At 30.4% G+C, this 6,472-nt stretch overlaps 1 long non-coding RNA gene across 1 annotated transcript; it reads left to right on the top strand.

The window, feature by feature from the left end:
* The first annotated feature begins 3,242 nt into the window (after positions 1-3,242).
* Positions 3,243-6,208, top strand: LOC121121411 (uncharacterized). Its single transcript, XR_005865447.2, has 6 exons — positions 3,243-3,313; positions 3,390-3,542; positions 3,591-3,645; positions 3,709-3,807; positions 3,872-4,125; positions 4,178-6,208. It is a non-coding gene; the product is annotated as an uncharacterized lncRNA (long non-coding RNA).
* The last annotated feature ends 264 nt before the right edge of the window (positions 6,209-6,472 follow it).

The raw sequence follows: 6,472 nt of genomic DNA, 5'->3' as shown, positions 1-6,472 counted from the left end.
CTGTATTGGTCGAGTCAAGTCCGTCTTCTTTAAAGATTATTAATGCCAATTATTTATTTAAAAAAACAAAAAAACAAAAACTTAAATTAATAAAAATATAGAATGAATTTAGTCAAAAAGTATTCTTAATGGAAGGAATATCCAATATTTACTTTCTGAAACAAATTCAAGATCAGAAAGTTCCACTAACAAAGAGTTATTTTTAATAAAAATATATTTTTGTAAATCTGTAGCCGATTTGAGCAATAAACTTACGCATGGCCTTCTCTTTGAAAATTGATACCCTCCGCCAAGGTACGACACCATACTTATATCCAAAAAGGGGCACAAAAATTTGAGGAAGGCCCCGCACTTCAAGTCAAATTATATAAGGGGTCATACATTTATGACGTCCGGAAAAAAGTACAATTTTTGAACACCTATCCCTCAGTCTGTGTTTGTCCAAAACTTGATACCCCCTCCAATTGGACACCCTTCATTACTATGAATCCCTTTTTCAAGAAATTTAATTTAATAGGTTCTGTGGCCCATTAAAATATTTCAATTGGCAATGTGGCTCATTATATTAAAAGGTTATTTTAAGAATTGTTCAAAAATTTATTTGAAATTCTTGGGTATCTCAAGTCATCGCACAAATTTCAATATAAAGCCTATAATGTATTCAAATATCATGTAGATAAAATTTTGGCTTGTATGTATAGAGCGTTTTGACATGAGGTTACAATTTTGATGTTGTGTATTTTGAAGGCCTTAACAGTCAAGTTTTATAACAATGAAAACACATTATTCCTTAATGTTTAGGGAAATTGTGAACCATTGAATTAAGAATATTTTTACAAAAAATCCAGCGAATTTTGGATTATTGAAAAATATACAATTGCCTATAAAATTCCTCAATTGCCTTGTTTTATTATGTATATGACCCTTAAATGTATTGAAAATATACCATTACATCGTTTTACAATCTTATTCCCGTGTTGTAGATAACAATTTACTATTATAACAGAAAGAATAGAATATTTTTCTATAGATATCCTACTTTTCTCGTCACGAATGGATCAAAAATAAATTGTACAAATCTAACCATTTTTAAAGATTTTCATTACATACCAGGTGGGCCATTGAAATCTGAACACTCACTAATTCAATAATTTAATGAAGTTTGAGTTATTCAAATTAATTCATATTCCGATATATTAAAGCATAATCAATGAGTTACAAAGCAAAACTAACCTGAGCTCTCTAGCTCACGTAGAGAAAATGGCACTTGAAAGATCGACGAATTTCCATTCGTACACTCCTTGACGCTGGACATCTCCAGGACCACCGTCTACGCTGTCAGTTTGAAACGCTGAAGACGAATAAGAGCTCTTTCAAAAAGGCCAAAGTGTACCCAGAGAAGTTAAAGAAAACAGACCAGGCCAATCCCTTCAAGTGCATGAGGGACCATGCTCGACTACACCTTTTGAGTGAATGTCGAGGGGAAACCCTACAGTGTCCGTTATCCAACCACTGAGGCCCTAAAAGCCACTGCCAGCCATCACTGAGACAACATGTCAGATTACTACATCCGCAGAGAGTGCCTGGCTTTCATATGCCACCCGAAAGCCATTATTGCCGCTAAGGGTGGTTACAATTATCAGACACACATCTATTTATAGTATTAATTTTGTTTGAAATTCTATAGTTAAGTAATAAATTATATCTTGTTGAAATTAAAAATTAAAAGTGTTTTAATTTTAATGGACCACTCCGTATATCTTTGATTTAATTCAAATATCAGTATTTATGATTGGGATTAAGGATTATTCAATCCAGGTCTGTAGTCGTTTTTTTATTCTTAAAGCCATTTAATGTATTTATTATAATTTTGTTTATTTTATGTAGTAAAAATAAACTTTGAGGCCCAATTATGATGCAATTTAGGACTTCAGTACAAAAATAAATTGGGATTTCCCCCTTTTCTTGATTTCTGGTCAAGATTGTGCTTATGTTAATACTTATTTTCTTTTAAATAATTCGTTTTAATTCCGGAGAAAGATCCTGAGAAATGGCTACAACTCCAATGGTTAGCAGCAGGTATACAAATTACTCCATTGTCGGAGACGTATAACTGATGAACCATGATTTACAACCATAAATAGATGTACAACTCTTGACGATAATGTCCGTATCTATAGCTTACCAATCAATCATTTTGACAGCTAGAAACAAATCCAAATGTGGATGAGACGTGTGGCAGACATTCTTCTCCAATGCAATCCAAACTGCTAAGTCCAGCGGGTTGAGGTAAGGGATGGAAGAGGACCAGAAGTCAGCTATATTGTTGTTACAGAAGTTTTGGTTCTTCTTGGCTCTATGAAGCTGTAATGGACTTCTTTTCAAAGTTGTTATGGAGATGCCTTTTCGGCGCTGATACTGGTGTAGATGAGATCCCACACCTATGTCTTTTTTGTTGTTGTCCCCAAATTTTTTCGACATAAGGACATGAGATAGAAACTAAACTTATTTATTTTCCTTTCAGCTGCCGCTTAGTTACATAGTTAAACCTTGTAATTATAAATAACGGGAATGAAATCGTAATTAAATCATACTACAAGTAGTAGGTCCCCTTTTTGTATATATGTATATCAATATTAGTGATGGTACGATTTAAAAAAAATCCCCATGCGATTCTACTAAAAATTCCCGATGTCGATTTTGGTTCTTTAATATTCTAAATAATAGTTAAAAAATACCATTTTGCTGTCAAGGGCGTCCATAGGATTATATTGGGGAGAAGGGGGCTTGGTTTTTGGATTTTTTTGTAAAAAAAAGTAATTTAATTTTTGAAAAAAATGGAAACATTTAATTTTTAATTTTTTTTTTTAAATATACAATATGATATTTAAAAATTTTTCAAAAATCCACATCTATTCACAAATGATTAAATTTTTTAGAAAAAAATTCAAAAAGCCAATGGTTATTCTAAAAAAATTAAATTTTTGGGAAAAAAATTTGCAAACTCTATAGCTGCTAACAAAAAATTGCAAATATTAATTTTTTTGAAAAAAAAAAAAAAAAATTAAATTTCTTATACAGAATATTATGAAAAAAAATATACTTTTTTGGAGAAAAATTTCAAAAATACATAGTTGTTCACAGAAAATTAAATTTTTTGCGAAAAAATTTCAAAACTTATTTTTTTTGTGGAAAAATTTCAAAAATTAAATTTTAAAATGATTTTCTCGATTTTAATTCCAGAAAAACACCCAATTCTGTTTAATAGTTCCATCAGTAGTCAATATTATTACATCAACTTTGAGTAATTTTGGTAAGTTTATTTCATCATGTTTTCATTGGAAATGGTTTATTATACTACTTTCTAAAAAAACCACTTTTTACTGAAGGAAAGTTGAAGAGTAACATATTTATATACATATATGTGTGTAAGTATGTTTAATCTACTCGTGCTTTTAGACATTCAAGAGGAAAACATTTTGAAGATGAGTTTATCAATTGACTCTTCACGATCAGGGATAATCATTAATTATAAGATATAGGTAATATAATTACTTATTTGATATAATAATATCTTCAATCTACTACAGGGCTTCTTTTTTTTTCATTCCTAAGAGAATATGATAGGAATTGTTCAACCAATGGGTGAGTCATGGGAAACGACTTGCAGCAATGTATTATAAAATTTTGTTCAATTTTACTATAAAGGTGGATTCATATTTTGTCACATCTTTTTGCAATTTTTACTTTCATTTAACGGGGAATAAGTTTTGCTACATGTTTTCAGCTGTATTTTTCAAAGGCGCAGTGAGTACCAATCTTAAAGTTTCATAAAATTAATAAAAAACTTTTATTTTATCTTTCAATCAAGGTATTTCCCACAAAAATATTTCACTTCTGGACAAGTAAATTTAACCACGACCGGCCATGATACCTGAGACATTGTCAAGGAGCTTGAAGTTAACTGCGTTCGCTAGCCCATGGAAGATGGTTTTGGCCTCAAATAGTGTCTTCAAAGTGGTAAGCCAGTCAATCTAACTGCCCTCAAAGCTACCAAACATCTTTTGAGGCCAACACGACCATGTCCATAGACGAATTCCCTATATCGCTTTTATCGTGTCAAAGGTATTAGTCAAAGAAGTTTCAGTTAGTTAATAACATCAACAATTTCGTATAGAGGGTTGTAGAAGTCTTTTTAATGACATTTTAATTAACTTCTGGCTACACTAAAGCTCGGGCCTCAACCCATCGGGGTACATCATCTAATATAAAGTGGAACCGAAAGCCTGCCGGGTCCACCGCAGAAACATGCCTGGCTTCAAGTCCTCCGCGAATAATTTGCATATTTATCGGCTAAAAACATTGTCACGATATTAATTTTAGAAACTAGATTTACTATAATTTTCAAACCTAAACTATGATCCTTTTTAAATGAAGAGATTCTGTGATTCAGAGCGTTTCTTGTTTTAAGAAAGAAAATGAAAAAAAAAAAATCTACTAATCTTAACTTTTACGAGGCAAGAAAAATTCAAAAATTAATAACATAATTAATATGTATAAAAATCCATGGATATATGTACATATTTTTCAGTTTAATGATGACCATTCGAAACTATTAACTGGAGTACAAAAAAACAAACATATACCGTTCTAAGACTTGAAACCGTGTTTAATCCATTTTTCACAATCATTTCATATTTTTAACTGAAAATTAAATACTCTTAAAGTGAATTTAAGTCATAATAAGTATCACAATATTAGGGATTTGTAGAGCTTAATAATAGTAAAGTTTTCAAACCGAATTTCAACATGGAAAAACAAGATCAGAAATTAAAATTTAAAAAAAAAAGTGTAAGTTACTGATAATGATTGTAAAATTATTTTTAGATAATTACTCACAGCTTCAAAATTTAGAACCTTAGAGATTAAGGTATTTCAAGAGACGGACATTCAAGAGAATCTCTGAAGCAAATACTCAAAAGATCAAATAATACTCTATAGGACTTCATACATACATACAGTCCTATTGATACACGCCGATCCTAAACTCGGGATCCTACTCTCAAGAGGAATTTAATTAGGAACTTCTTTTTTCTCTCCTTCCTCCATTTTTCATCCCTTCTTTTCGTCCTAAGTATGGCACGCAAATATATGGACTTTGATTATAAGATCCATTCAAAACTAAGTTTTACCTTTGAAATATTGTTCTGGCCTTATCTCTAATTGAGAACGACATAGGGAGTTTTTAAGCAAGCTCTATTAAAAAAAAATATAAAAGAACAAATCTTTAGCCTTCAAATGGGACATTATTAAACTTTTTGAATATGTTTTTCTTGAGGCTATGAGTCTCGGAATAAAAAGTACCCATTTTCAACTTTAATCAAATATGGCTCAAGTTATAAACATGATACATACCTTTTTAAAATGGTTTTAAAATTATTGAACCTTAGCTTTTGGGATGTATTTTTATAATGTTTCCCTATCTTCAACACCAAACTCTTAAAAAAACTTTAAATATTCAAAATAGTCGGAAATTTAAAAAAAAACCTGTAGGGTCTTTTTCTGCAGGCCATGAAACTAGTAGAGTCAAAATAAAATCATGTTTTGAATTAAGGGATCAAATTCTACTAACTTTTGAGTTCTTTTGACTTTGTTGGATCTTCTAATTTTTCACGGTTTAACAATCGTTGTAGCTAATTAAAGTGCTACAAATAAACGTTTAGAACGGGGCTAGATAATTTTGTCTTAAACTATTTTGCCTCAGGACATTTTACCTTTCGCCATAGGAAATTTTGCATAAAATTCATTTTGCCTCCAGGATATGTCGCCTTAACATATGAATAAATTAGATTTTTACGTCGATTTTGTTATTTTTGATGAAGTAGGTAATAATATTAATGGTATAACTAGTATTAAAAAAGCTATCTTAAAGATAGCCAATGAAAAGTTAATAAGATTTTATCTATATTTAGCTTATTTATGTTCAAATTCTAAGCTAAAACGATTTACTATTAACTACAAGTATTTAATAGGTAAATTTCTATTGTAAAACCTCTTTGAATACAATTTTTTTTGTTGCTTCTGTCCATTAGATGTAAATATAATCAAACCTGCAAACCCTTTTGACACTCTTGAAAATGCAACATATAATTAACCATGTGCAAATACGGATTTTGGTAAATATAAAGCAATTTTTTCAAATGTTCAACCCTGTGATTTATTTGTTGCCATTGTCATTGCTAACTTACCATGTTCCTTCTTCAACCATAATGAAGATAGAGGATACAAAATAAGATTAACTCGCTCATCCTCTTCGTAATTCCCTTGTGTAATTCGTATTTAATATACATTCTCCCTTTTTCTGTTAGTGCAATCATTTGTTTATGTGAGATATTTTTTTTGTGCATTTTTGAATCAAAAACCCATACCTTAAAAAAAACTTTGAGACTCGAAATTTTTTTCCAAAAAATTT

The sequence above is a fragment of the Lepeophtheirus salmonis genome, chromosome 7, assembly GCF_016086655.4.
Source record: "Lepeophtheirus salmonis chromosome 7, UVic_Lsal_1.4, whole genome shotgun sequence".
Taxonomy (NCBI): Eukaryota; Metazoa; Arthropoda; class Copepoda; order Siphonostomatoida; family Caligidae; genus Lepeophtheirus; species Lepeophtheirus salmonis.
Note: the sequence above shows the minus strand (reverse complement) of the source record. Positions and strands in the feature narration are given on the sequence as shown.